The 13,597-nt window shown below is 41.0% G+C and overlaps 1 long non-coding RNA gene across 5 annotated transcripts in view; it reads right to left on the bottom strand.

Annotated features, from left to right (window-relative positions):
- The window catches only part of LOC310901717, a 65,533-nt gene that overhangs the window by 26,002 nt on the left and 25,934 nt on the right, over window positions 1–13,597 (bottom strand). For 3 of the 5 annotated variants that reach the window (XR_014586066.1, XR_014586067.1, XR_014586068.1), the window contains exons 3-5: window positions 13,220–13,311; window positions 12,858–13,109; window positions 11,908–12,230 (exon numbers count right to left, since the gene is read on the bottom strand). This is a non-coding gene — a long non-coding RNA (uncharacterized lncRNA). Of the gene's footprint in view, window positions 1–9,930; window positions 12,231–12,652; window positions 13,110–13,219; window positions 13,312–13,597 lie in introns of those variants that run through there. The other 2 variants (XR_014586069.1, XR_014586070.1) reach the window with 2 other exon arrangements.

The raw sequence follows: 13,597 nt of genomic DNA, 5'->3' as shown, positions 1-13,597 counted from the left end.
AGTCCAAAAGGAAAGAATAGCCAAAAGGACTGGGATTAAAAAGAGAAAAACAGAGATGAAGATGCAAAGAATGGCACCTGTGGAATAATGAACCAAGAGCAGCTGATAGATATCTTTCTTACTACATTGATTAAGTTAATTCATTCGTAGCACTAAAATATACTGTTTGGATGAGATATCTGAAGTTGGCTGCATCCTTCTCTCCCATGGGAAGGAAAGGGGATTCAAGCCAGCAGTGAAGATTGTCAGCCAAAATACTATTTCACAAAAGATTAGAAAAATCAAAGGGTAAAATAAATTGCTGAAAAAAATATTGGCTTGATATTTAAATTTGCTGAGCACTTGCAAGTCCCACTTAAGTCACAGGGAGCCAAAGGCATTGACAGCCTTTGTAAATCAGGCTGGATATGTGGCAGGACCAATAACCAGCCAGATTTTAGAAGCTAATGATGTGAAATTAAGTGTTCTCACTTGAGTGTTGTAGTAAAAGATATAACAAAGTTTAATAAGAAAGCTTTCCAAATTCATGATGCGAACGTTTACCAATTTACTTTTTGTATTTTCTTTTAAACAAGACTCATTTTCTTTGTAGTGCTTCTGATAAGCAAAACATTTCAGTGACAAGTACAGCATTACAAGCAAAGCTGTACTAACAATTCAGCATTCAAGACACAGAAATATTGGTAAGAATATATATATGTCAAAGCTTGTCCCAGTGATCTTTTGGCTTTGTTTTTCAAGAATATACTGAAAATTAAGGTGGAAAATCTTCAAAATCCTTTGACACTGACACGTTCAGGCTTATAAACAGTACAGAGAGAGCAGAACATGTTGATCCTTTATTCTTATCTTTCCCACACCAGAAAACAGTATCAAAGATTTTCAGTTGTCACAGGAATAAAGGACTGGAGGGTACCATTTCATATTGTATGTTCAAGTTTAGGATGTTACAGTCTTTATAAAACATTCTTAAAACGGGAGTAATTATGGCCATGTGGGCTTTTTAACAGATGCACAGAAACCTTTTGGGGGGGGCTAAGAGGGAAATTTTTACCATTATGTGGTCTGTTCTTCCCTTTCGCATGTAGGTGGGAGAAGTCTTCAGCTGGCAAAAAGTACCACAAAAAGCAATGAGGGCTAGCCTGAGAACGTACATATTCCCAAAACTAGTAGGATTTTACCCTAAAGAGTTTCCATAAGATGATTTACTGAGACCAGCAATTTCCTTTCCAGCAAAAGTCTCTTCCTTTTTAAATTGATATAATTGGATTGCGACTGCTCTGTTTCCTTCAAGAGGACCACAAAGCTTTCTCATACACTTTTCTCTCCTCAGAAAAGGCAGAGAGACCCACTGGAACTGGGTCATAGCCTCTGTTCTTTCAGACCTCGAACCAAGGCATGTCCCATGACCTCAGGCTCACACCTGTACTGGCCCAGATGGGTAGGAGGTTGGTCAGCCCACCTCGATGTCAGTATTTCCGCCAGAAACACTTCACTCCTGCTCAGTGCTCTCCTACAAGTACCAACAGTAGCTGGAGGAGATGTGGAGAATTTTATTGATCATTGGTGGTGGCAAGGAGGGGAAAGACAATTGGGAAAATCCTTTTAAATATAAATGGCTGCTTGTGCACACATGGGAGGACAGAGCTACCCCACACAGCCCATAGCCAGGACCCAATCCCCAGGGATGATGTACTCGCAATATGCGGACATGAGCAACCCCAGAAGAGGTTCCCCTTGTCCATCCCTCATCAGGATCAAACAAATTTTTTAAAAAGCAACAAATAAAGTAATTCCAGGTGTGGGTCCATGTAACAGATGAAAACAGTCCTGCTAACACCACCTTCAAAATCCCATTGCCTCAGTTTCAGCTGAGCACGTAAGCAAAATTGCCCCAGAAGCAGCAGGGAGAACCATGTCATCTCTTGCTCTCAGAGGTACCCTCAGCCCAAAAACGTTGAGAATTCTGGAGAGGTCACAGACACCCACCTGACACAGCAACAAGAAGCACAAAACCCCATGCAATTGCTCCAGTTCAAGAGCCAACCAGGCTGCTCCCCAGGTGTCTTCTGGGGTACCAGTCCATGGGTATACGGTAACTTTCTACTGGACAGAACCATCCAAAATGGTTGACCACCTCTTTGCACCTGGACTACGATGTTTTCACATCTATGGACATCTCTCAGTGAACACAGGTTTGAGAAGAACACTGTAAACTGCTGAAATCTTTGGGCACATTGAAGCGACAGTCAAGAACGTCAATGTCTGCTGAAAAAAATACTGGGTAACTGCTTTGAAAATTGTTGCAGCCTTAGGAACACTGAAGAATGATTTTTAGGAGCATTCATCAGGAAATCTAAATACGTTCACTTTCTTTAATGACACAAAGGCCACTGCAAATGTCTCACGTTTTGTCATGGAATATGCTTAAAAAAGATCTGACTACTGAGATGTCATTAAATTAAAACTAATCCTGGTGAAAAGTGTCTCAAAATTGCCCTATTTTTTAGTAAGATGAAAAAAATGTTTTTGTTCTTTCCTGTAATTTGTCATAGACACACAAATCTATTACATGGCTTGACACTTTTTTGAAGAGTAATTTCTGAGAGAACTCATAAGAGAAAGATGAATCCACGTTTCAAGATACAAAGAGACATCTCAGTGAAATAAGGCACAGATCATCAGCAGCACCCACACAAATAACGGACATTTTCCCTCCTTCAATACAAAGGATTTGTATCACTTTTAACCTGTTTTCCATTTCCAGAGCTCTTGGAAAAAATCCACAAGGGAATAGGAGGATTTGCTGCTACCAGCTGTAGATCTTCTAAAAATCCTGTCCTACCCTAACCAAGTCAACCTACCCAACCCCCTGATGTTATGGGAACACCTTGGGTAGGAAGAGCCAAAACAACCTCTGGTGCAAGACAACATCAGTTTTCAGAATGACTCCTTGCCACAGAAACGTCAAGAAAAAGGAAGACTGAATCACTTGCTGACCATCAGAGCAGAAATCTTCACCTCTAAAGAAGTGACATGGGGTATCTGAGTTGATAAGTTCATCCATTTCAGAGGTGAGAGATCCAAATAAGCACTCCATGATCACAGAGTGCTTGAAAAATGCTGAACAAGAGCAAAATTAAAAGAGAAAAACATGATCCAGCAAATAATCACCCCAGTGACCAGGCATCAGAAATGAGCACCCAGGCACAGCACATCATTGGGTACACGAGTCTGCAAGACCCTTTGAAAGCGTTGCATCACCAGCACACATCAAAACCTGCACATGAATAACTTTCAAATGGGAAAGAGATGAATTCATCTGAAAACTGATGACTTTTTGATCACTACTCATATGGATTCACTGTCTGAAAAAAATGGGGCAGGGGGAAGGGCAGAGAACATTTTTTCATGAACCACAGGTGCACTGTGCCAGTACATTTTCTGAAGTATGAAGTTGGGCTTATAAAGCAGGTATCATCTAGGCCTCACCCACTGTCTTCTCATCACCATCCATGCCTTCAACAATTTCAAGTATTCAAAAGAAGCTTGCCTCAGATATGACATTTTTCAAGTCCCAAACGCACTATCAGATTTACTTGCTTTCAAGTACAGGCTGATCTAGTGCCAAATCTAGTTTGTTGAGCTGAGCTCAATACCTGATATCACAGTATCGCTCATTTCATATCAGTGCTGATACTGCTCACTTTTCTTAGTAAGAAAAATCAAAGTCTGAACACTTTCTTTAAAAAGAGTTTTACCTCTTCCTCTACCTTTCAAGTTAGCTAAATACTTGTTTCCAGTCTTCTTAGAGACAGTCCACTGAAGGTTAACGTTCTGAAATTCAGTGGAGAGAATGATTCGTATGTATGGCTAAAGATATTCTTCTTTTTCCTGTGCAGTTCCTTGAAGCACCCCTCAGCAGATCCATTTAAAAATTGCCCTTGGTTTCCTAAACCCGACAAAAATGCAGGAGTTCCACTAAGGTCCTTCACAGACTAATGCAGATTTTACGGTGCCATTTTCCATTATGGCAGGATGTCTCAATCTTAGCCAAATGTCATAAGGAAAATAACAATGAAACAAAATTTGAATGCAGTCAGTATTTTTTTTTTCCTCTGAAGGCACACAGCGTATTTTCTAGAACTTCTCCACAAATAATTACTTTTACTGTTTCCCTCCTCCAGGCCACCTTCAGTTGACTCACCCCACGCACAACTTGACCAAACGGTTCTTGCACCTTGTTCGTAAATTCTGGCAAGAAACGTCTTTTAGAGAAAAACACAAACACTTGGGACAATGAAATGTATACAATTTTGCTTATAAACAACTTAACACAATGGGTTCCTGATCTCAGATGAGGCCTTCGGTGCTTTGCCATGCAAATAATAAAGAATAACATTTTTCCTTTATCTTTTAGGACACTGAGCCTTTCTCCAATTGTGTGCTAACTTCTCATTTCAGATTCAGATACAAACACTTTCATGGAGCTCTGTGCTTGTACAAAAGAATTGCTTTAGCTTAAACACTTTGCTGGTAAAAGTCACTCAAGTACAGACTAACTGATTCATGAAATTTTGCATATATTTCCAGTACTAGTCAGGTATTCATTGCAGCTCTGAGAGCATATATCGGGGTAATGAGCATTCCCATTTTGATTCTTTTATATTGCGTGGTGTATCTTGTCTGATTTATTCATATATCAAACACCAGTCACTGTACTATAAAGCAGCTGCTAAGCCCCAGAAACAGACTGTAATAAGCTTTTCAAGCACCTGATATGGAAAAAAATAACAGCTGCTTATATATTCTGGAAGGTTTGCAAACATGGTTTAAACATGTGGCATCCATAAGACACCGAGTGTTTTATTTTACAGCACCAGCAGTAATAACAGTGAGAATTTTTGCATTATTTTGTATCATAGCAACTAATGAAGCCATTGCTTTTCTTTCTGAATTCAGCTCATTAATGATTTCAGTGGAAAACTTACTCAAAACGCTTCACCCAGAGGCAACCCTAATGTTCCACTAGTAAATAACATTTCATTTATAAAGCTGTTCCCTGGCCCACTTGGCTGGTCCTTTAGAAGCCTGTCAATAGGCTAGCGAAATCCAATTTTTGAATCTCCCCTAAATCTCATTTTCAAAAGTGACTTTGATGCTCAGAACTTGTCCTCAGCTCAGTCAAAGACAGGGCTGTAATTCAGACAGGCAACCCTGCGCTAGACAACTGCGCGAGGCACCGATGCCAGAAGTCCTGCCGTGGCACAGGTGTTAGCTGGGAAATATCTACGCTAAATCCTGGGTGGGTTTCTGCCCCCTGTCTGGGCTGCCATGGTTAGATTGCTGCTGGATGCTTAATGCTGGCTTTGGGCTCACTAGGAAAGCTGTAGACTAAGTTTTGCCTTTCATGGACTGGGTGTCCTTGTGCAGAACAGCCAAGCCACTGCCAGCAGCACCCATAGGGAGGTTCATACATGGCTCAAGAAGCAGCCAGTCATCACTTGGGGATGGCAGAAACCAAACAAAACCAAACACTTCTAGCACATACTGAGGATTTTGTTTTTCCTTCTCATATGGGTGTTAGGCAAAGGGCTGGGCTTGCCCTTTGTAGTTCAGTAAGTCCTGAATATGAGTAGGTGTTAATACTTGCAGCAATTTTTAAAACTGAAAGCACTCATACAAATCCACTCTTCACTTTGTTCAGCAAAATATTTAAGTACATGTATAGACCCCTCTGAGACTCCAGCAGTACTGCCAGGAGCAGCACATTGCTGAATTACAACATCACAGAAATGTATCAAACTATAAAAAAAAATCTATTGCAGGCAATAGGAAAATAGGAATCTAATGAGCTGAATTATTAATATGAACATCCAACAAGACAAGCAGATATTTGCTTCCCTTCCAGTTTGCACAATCTGTAAGAGGCAGATAAGTGTTCCTGGAAGCCCTGCCCAGAGACACTTCGCCTTGAGGAGTCAACTGTCAAATGAGCCCCAAAGTTCAGGAAGATTTATATTATTATTGTTATCATAGCTGATTCAAAGGAGTTGAAGGTTCAAATTACCAAAAACATATGGATCATTGAAATACTCCTACAGCACATGCAACAGCTGAAGAGGCACCAAAATCTTCTCCAAATGCTTCCTTACCGTTCCTTACTAAAGCAACCCCTCACTCTCCCATTCCCCCATCTCAACAATGCTCAGGGACAAGAATGCAAAAGGAGGTTATTTTAAAATAAAATTTCTTCTCCAAATCCAAATGTCTTCTCCAGCTATGGGAAGAGACAGAGCATCGGCTCACAGAGAAGCATTATTGGGTGCAAGTAAAAGACAAATTCTTTGGAAGAAGAATTTTTCCTCATTTAGCAGCTGCAAAGTTTTAAGGACTTGTAAAACATTATATGATGAACAGAAATAAGTCATAAGAAAAAGAAATCTGTAACCAATTACATTATTTTATCTAGAGATGACAGTCACCCAAGGCTTACGAGATGCATGCAGTACGTTAGCAGTTCAGATAGAGCTCATTGCAGGCACAAGAACACAAGAATTGGTAAACCCAATTCCACATAAGAAATGTACAAATAAACAGACCCCACAAAAACCTACTACATCCAATTTTCTGTACTCAGCAAAGAACATTCAGCCAAGTAAAGGGCTGGAATTGATTTCTGATTTAACTACCTGAATTTCTGATTCTCCGAACGTTCACTCCTACATGCAGGAAAATGACCTCACAACCTAGTGTAGGACCGAATAACACCACGTACAAAAAAGCTGTAGCACTTTACCTTGCTAGATACTGCCTAAAGAACTGAGAAAAACAGTAAGTTTACTAACTTGCTTACTCACTGACAACACATATAGTCAGCTTTTTCTACTGTTAGGTTTTAAATGTACTGTCAAGGTGCCGTGTTTCTCCTCATCTTTAAAATCCTGTTCGTTTTCTCCCAGTATTATTTCTAAAATCCTCTGGAAGTTATTTGCTTCCCTTGACTAAAAAAACACTACAGTATTTTTTGCATTTTATTATGTACATGTGAATGACTTATTATTGTAGGATTGCTCTTAAGTACTTTAGTAACAAACAGTTATAAAAGAGCAAAACAGGCTTACACTTAGCAATCTCCCCAAGTTTACGAAATAACTGCAATTCCAGACATTTCAATATACCGTTGATTTTAGAACTTGCACAGATCTAAGCCATGTGTTACACAAACAATTCTAGCAGGATCTTTTATAAATATATTCCATAAGGCAATATGGAAATGTCAAACTGTTGAGTATTAAAGCTGCTACTGTTATTTTAGGAGATGTCATGCTATGAACAAATGAGGTTATTACATCTTAATCATCGTACAAAACAGGTGTCATTCAGAAAATCAGTTTCCCTCTGATCAAAGAGAATTTGCAATTCTAAAAAAGGGAAAGAGAAACCTCCTTATGAGTTTAGTGATTAAAAAATCTCATCTGCTTCAACCTTCTCAGCTTGAAGGCATTATGAGAAAGCACATTCCCCTCCACTCTGTTTGACAGCCTAAGCTTTAGCAGAAGCTGGTTTATTTTCCTTGGAACCACCTCAAGATGCTGAAAACCTCCCGCCATAGAGGAAATATGCCAACATGCAGTACTGTGAGGATCTAAAAAGAAGCAAGAGAAAGCCATGCACAAAAGCAGCTGAAAGTTTGACAAGTGTTTTGTTGATGCTGCTCAATGTGGTACTGAAGCAGGAAAAGCTGGACTTCTCTAGCTCTCGGTGTCCTAGTCTGTCAAATCTAAACATCAGCTCTTTACAAAGAGCATAAGGCCCTACCAAGACCTTACAGGTCAGCTGGAGACTTCCGACATGAAAAACCTGACTGATGCACGCCATTCTTGGATTACTGAAACTCTGGGGTCAGCCTGCTGTTAACGAGGGGTGCTTGCTTTGATTTTTATGATCAGAGGGGATACATTCATTTATATTCTTTCTATTGCCTTAGAAATACCATCAAAATTGTCGAGAGAATTAGGTCAGTCTTCTTTTAGAAAACTCAATGTCCATTATAAGAATGAGAAGAGACAGGCAACTCTCCAGTGAACCCTATTTAACGTAAATTGAGAGGAACTGCATGTTGAAGTGATATACGGCCTTGTGTCTGAACTCTACAGCATCAAACGTATAAAACAAACTTGGCTTCCCTTTCTACTCACTTTTGATGTGCCTTATTGATGGCGATGGGAGTTCAACATAACGATGATTTAGATGCCATTCAGAAGATGGGGACGCAAACCATCGGCATTTTCAATGGGCAGTTTTCTACAAAGCCTAACAAGCCAGTCTGCTATAAAATTAACGCATTTTAGTGTCAAAAGCACTAAAACATTCCTGGGTTTCAGTTGCGAACACATCCAGTTCTCAAGTTCTACCAAAGTGACCCACAAAGGCTCTCTACAGCTCCCAGTACAAGCCCTGAAAAATTGTGGTAGTCTCCATGCAGCAGTCCTGTGAACAGAAACCTGCTCTGCATGCACGGAGTTATTCTGGTATGTGCATGGGGTGCAGGTAGTAGGGATTGGCCGGGGGCAGCTGCAGGGGTGGCCTCTGAGACAAGAGTCTGGGGGCTGCCCTATGCCAGACACTGCCCAGCAGTGAGGAACACCAAGGTCAGAGAAGACCACACCACGCTCCCCAAAGATACCAAGAATGCCCTGTACACATTTGTATTGCCATTCTTGGACCTTTTCTTTATTAATGGAGACTGAAAGAAGCCAGAATGTGTCATGTAGAGAAATGGGACTGACTCTTGGAAAGAAATGATTCAAAGATTTGTAACTTTTATGCTCTTGTCCTCCCAAGAGGATAATTCTTTTCCTATTTCATTGAATATTCAATCTGCTTGCTTCCCACAATTATTTATGCGTTAATCTTTCAGAATGATGTAAAGAGAAGGGGAGTTGAGCCCTAGTTTGCTTTTTTCTGATAACTAGCAATTTGTTTCAGCTTCTGAGGAAGCTGCAAACATACCACGTGGAGCCAAATACCTTTGAACCTGACAGCTACTTTCCAGTAATTTCTCTAGCTCGCTTTTAAAAGGATCAGAAGTCACCTAGCTGTTCTTTCACTGAGCTGACTTGCACTGATTTTAATGCCCTGAATTACATTAAAGTAAGAAATGTCTACTTACAAAGTAAATGTGGTTTCCCTCCCTCATTCAAAGGGGACAGGAATTAGGTGGTGGTGTCCAGTGGGAACAGAGAAGACAGCATAAACTGTAGTGAAAAAGATGGAGGTGCAGCTGTCAGAAGAAACAATTTATACTTTTAAGGTTTTCTGTATGCAGGAGATGAGAATTGCCACAGAAAGCCCAGAAGCTTACTTAAAAATTATTTTGAAGGTATAAGTATTTCAGGCAAAAAGGTGAGAAAAATTCATTGACTTTGTAAGCTGCCAAGTCCAACTCTCCTTTGCAAGATCATCCAAGAAAGCTTGCCCTAGGCACACAAGGAAAATAAAAAAGCCTTCATAAATTTCTTCTACCTAAAAATTTTAATGCCACCCTCTCCCTCAAATGTAATTCAAGCAATTATGGAAAAAACTAGCTGAGAATTGTCATTTGTGAAATGTGTAGAGTAGCATAGCAGAAGGCTTTGTTTCCCATTAATGGTATGACATGTAATGCCACATGTCTGGTCTTCCCTCAAAATTTAATGAGACTGGACCCTTGAATCATTTCAAACTGCAGCTCATGAGCCCAATCCTTCCTTCAGGTACCAAACAGCAAGGCAAGCAAGTCAGCAAGGAGGAAGAGGAGAGAGTGAAAAGCTTGCCCTTGAGCTCCCCCAGGCTCAAGATGAAGATGTCTCACCAAAAGCTCAGTAACATCAATAGGTATCACAAGGAGTCAGAGTATTTCTGTCTTAGAGATGGGGGGTGGGGATCATTTGTTTTGGGTTTTCTTTATGAGCTCTCTTCATCCTGCTCCCCTGTTCTTTCTTATCTGTAGAACTTGTGTAGTCCATTATACAGGGCTGCTGCTGTGGGCAACGGTGGAGGCCCGGAAGGGGAAAAATTTGATTTGCTTCTGCTGGGATATTTATTTTCCTTCACCAGATGGTCTAATGGTGGGCTGTAAGATACTGCTGAGCAAAATTTTGCTATTGTTGATTAGCTGTTGCTGGGATGACTAGAGTGTTATCTGGACAATCTTTTTATATTTCTTTTTAAGAAAAAGGTACAGGATTTTATGTATTGAAACACACACATTAGTACCAAGTCAGTTGCAAACATATCTTAAAGTCAAAGCAATTATTATGATATTTAGAAAGCTAAACAAAAGATTAATCTAAAGCCAGAAGTCCAGACTTAGAGCAGGATGTTCACTACCTTCAACTCACAACTCGCATCTCTGATTCTCTTATGATGGCAAAATTGTCATGAACAATATTTGTGTTGTTTTATTCTACTATATTTCAGCCTGAAATAACTCCAGGCTTTTATTAACTGTGTGACTGAGTCCTATTCATCAGTTAGGCAGGTGTATTGCCTGATAATGCAATAAGCTTTCCTGGATGTATGAGTTGTTTTATTTCTTTTATACCAGTAATCAGTTCCAAGAGCATAATAAAAACAAAAGGTTTATTTCTTTTTTACTGGTAGCAGAGCTGTAAATTATCATCCATCAGCAATAACGTTGCCATTTAATAAAAAAATAAACCTTTCCTTAATCTCACATGGAACATAATAGATAAAAATAAACAATGATATTAAAGTAGGTGCCAAAATGAAGGATTGCTGCAACTGACGATGCGCAGTGAAGTTATTTATGCAGATAACAGTTTGGCATCAAAAAGAAACTAATTTACTTATAAGATGGATAATCCAAACTCTTCTGAAATATAAATAGTTGCAATAAACTTAACTCATTCTCCAAGTATTTGGAAGACTTAGAAAATTGCTCGGAAAAACAATTAAAAAAGGTTGAATGGGAGATCTCTAAAGAAGCATTCTTCTCTCAGTCCTGTCCTGCTTAGCTCAGACCACCAGGACGTTGTCAAATTTCTTTTTTCTTCAAGATTTTTCTTTTCAAGATTTTTCAGTCTACTGCTGAGATAAATACCAACTTTAAATAACCACCATGGAGACTGCTACTTCACCGAGTCCGCAGCTCTTGTGACCACAGCCAGGTATGCACCACATTTATAAAAACACATAGCAGAAGAGAAGTTACTGTCATGAGTAGTTGAAAAAAATCAACAGCAAAAGTCTGAAGAAACAGGCTTTCAAACACAGTCAGCAAGAACTGATGGGTAGTCAGCAAGAACTGATGGATAGGAACCTATCTGCAAGAGGTAGCTGGTATGTAGACTGAGTGCTCAAGCACTTACACAGATAAACACACAGATTGTAGGAATCATCAGGACAGCCAAACAATGTCTTCACCAGAATCACAGTTTTGCCTCTCACAGCAGTCAGGTTACCTTTCAGCTCTCTGCCCTGGCACTGACCAGTTTAACAGACTCGGTTTCTTCCCAGCTAGGGGACCTTTGTGCATTATTTAATCCACTTTCAAACTTTAACACCTCAAAGTGACAAGTGCCTATTTTTTGTAATGTATCAGGACTTTATAATTTGACATTTTCTCATCACATTTATGTAAAACAAGACAAGGTATACAGCGTGTACAAGTGCTTTGAAGGACTTCCACCCAGCAGCAAAGTCCTTTCCCAGCTACTCACCCCAGGCCTCGCAGTTGGAGCTGCTGCAGTCCCAGCAGTGACAAAGGGAGACTAGCAGCTCAATACACCAACAACATCAACATGTACGAGCAGGATATCATGCTAGTGAGAAAACTAATCAGCAGATGGACTGATCACCTTCCCAGCTGTTATCCAGGGAAGGTGAAATTTTGTCCGTTACCTTCCAGCCAGGTAGAAATCCTCCTTTCCACCAGCACTCCTGCCAGCTGGCAACTGGACCATCGCCTCTGTTGTTCAGGAGAGACACGTTTCTGCATGCAGGAGGGCAGGGGTGGGAGCTCAGCACCCAGGAGACTTCATGTTAATACGGCGTGGGGATGGAGGAGGCAGCACACAGGACCAGGCAATGCTGAGGAATGCCGGCTGCCCCAGAGACCTCATCCCTGAGTGCAGCTGCAGGCTGAGGTTGGGAGGACAGTGCCCACAGCTTCCTATAAATCCTGAAACTCAGCGCTGGCTTCTCTAAATATAGAGATACGTTACCTACAGGAAAGATGCATTATGAGCCAGCCATAAAACTCATAGGGATGTTTTTTTTTGTTTAAGGTTTAAAAATGGAAAGTATCTTCCCATTATCTCTTTTCTTGATATATCAGCTTTATAAATCACTAGCACTCCATTAGCCTACTCTGAGAAACCAATTTATATGAGCAAATAATGCATTTTTTTCCCCCCCTCACAGAGCTGACCAACTCAATGACCAAGGAAGATGCAGACTTGAAACTCCCTGGAGGAGAGGATAAAGACACATTGGTCAGAGAATGCCAATGAGGGTACAAGGGGCAGTCAAATACAGTGTGGCATGCTCACAGGCAGCAGCTTAATATCCACTCCCTCTCATCCACATACCAGAACAGACCATTACAGTGGCTTGCCTGACCCCCTTAGGCACACTTCTAATAAACTCAATCTGCCAGTTTGTCTTTATTTGGAAAAAAAAGATCAAGGGATAACTACAAATAAAAAGCTCATCCTGCAAAATCAACAGAGGCACAGTCAGGTTTGTGTGTTGGATAAAGCATGGCCCGCAGCTTGCATGGGCCAGGATATCTGCCTTTGCTAATGTTTCTACGGGAGCTTGCTCTCAAGTTTTGTTGCTTGCCTTCCTACCTCTTCCCTCTTGCAAACCTGCACCTCAACTCATGTAGTGGTCTCCTGCACCTGGACCAGAAGTCTGAGCTCAGTGGATAAGCATTAACCCTTCAGACAGGTGTAGGTAAGCAGCTCCTTGGACACCAGTCACGCGAGAAGTTCATCTGCTGTCAGACATCTCGCATCACGCAGACCTCCACTGGGGTTGTCTCAGAAGGGAGAGGATAGACCCCAGATCTGCCCTGGTTTGCCTGAATAGTGCCTTCTTCCCTAGGAAAAACAAGTGGCAGTAACAGGTAGCCCAGCAGTGACCCGCTGGGGCTGCCCTCACGCTGAGCCTGGAGGAAGGTCAGCCCTGCTGGAGCACAGCAAGCCCTTACCTGGGATGGGACCTTGGGGACAGCCGGGGCTTGAGTGAACAAGGCAGGTCCCAGATTCCAGCTTCACAAGGCAGCCAAAACCTGCAGCCCACCTAAGGGAAAGAAAAGTCCCGCTGGCCTACGCTGCCATACCCAGTTAAGGCTGAAATTCAAACCCCAAAGTACTCAGACCCCCCAGTCATGCACTTGGATGCTGACAGGGAATTATATTTGACTTGCCTGCCAGCTGGACCATACAAGCCATTTGTGAGAAAGGGTTCCATGAAAAAAAAATGTTACTAGAAGAGATAAATCTTCATTCCCTACCCAGAGTTGCTTTACATGGATTAGAGTTAAGTTTCGGGAAGTTACATCTCACTCTACTGGCAAAAAAGTATT

Source organism: Anser anser, assembly GCF_964211835.1.
Source record: "Anser anser genome assembly, chromosome: 6".
NCBI lineage: Eukaryota > Metazoa > Chordata > Aves > Anseriformes > Anatidae > Anser > Anser anser.
This window is presented reverse-complemented; position numbering and strand designations above follow the sequence as displayed.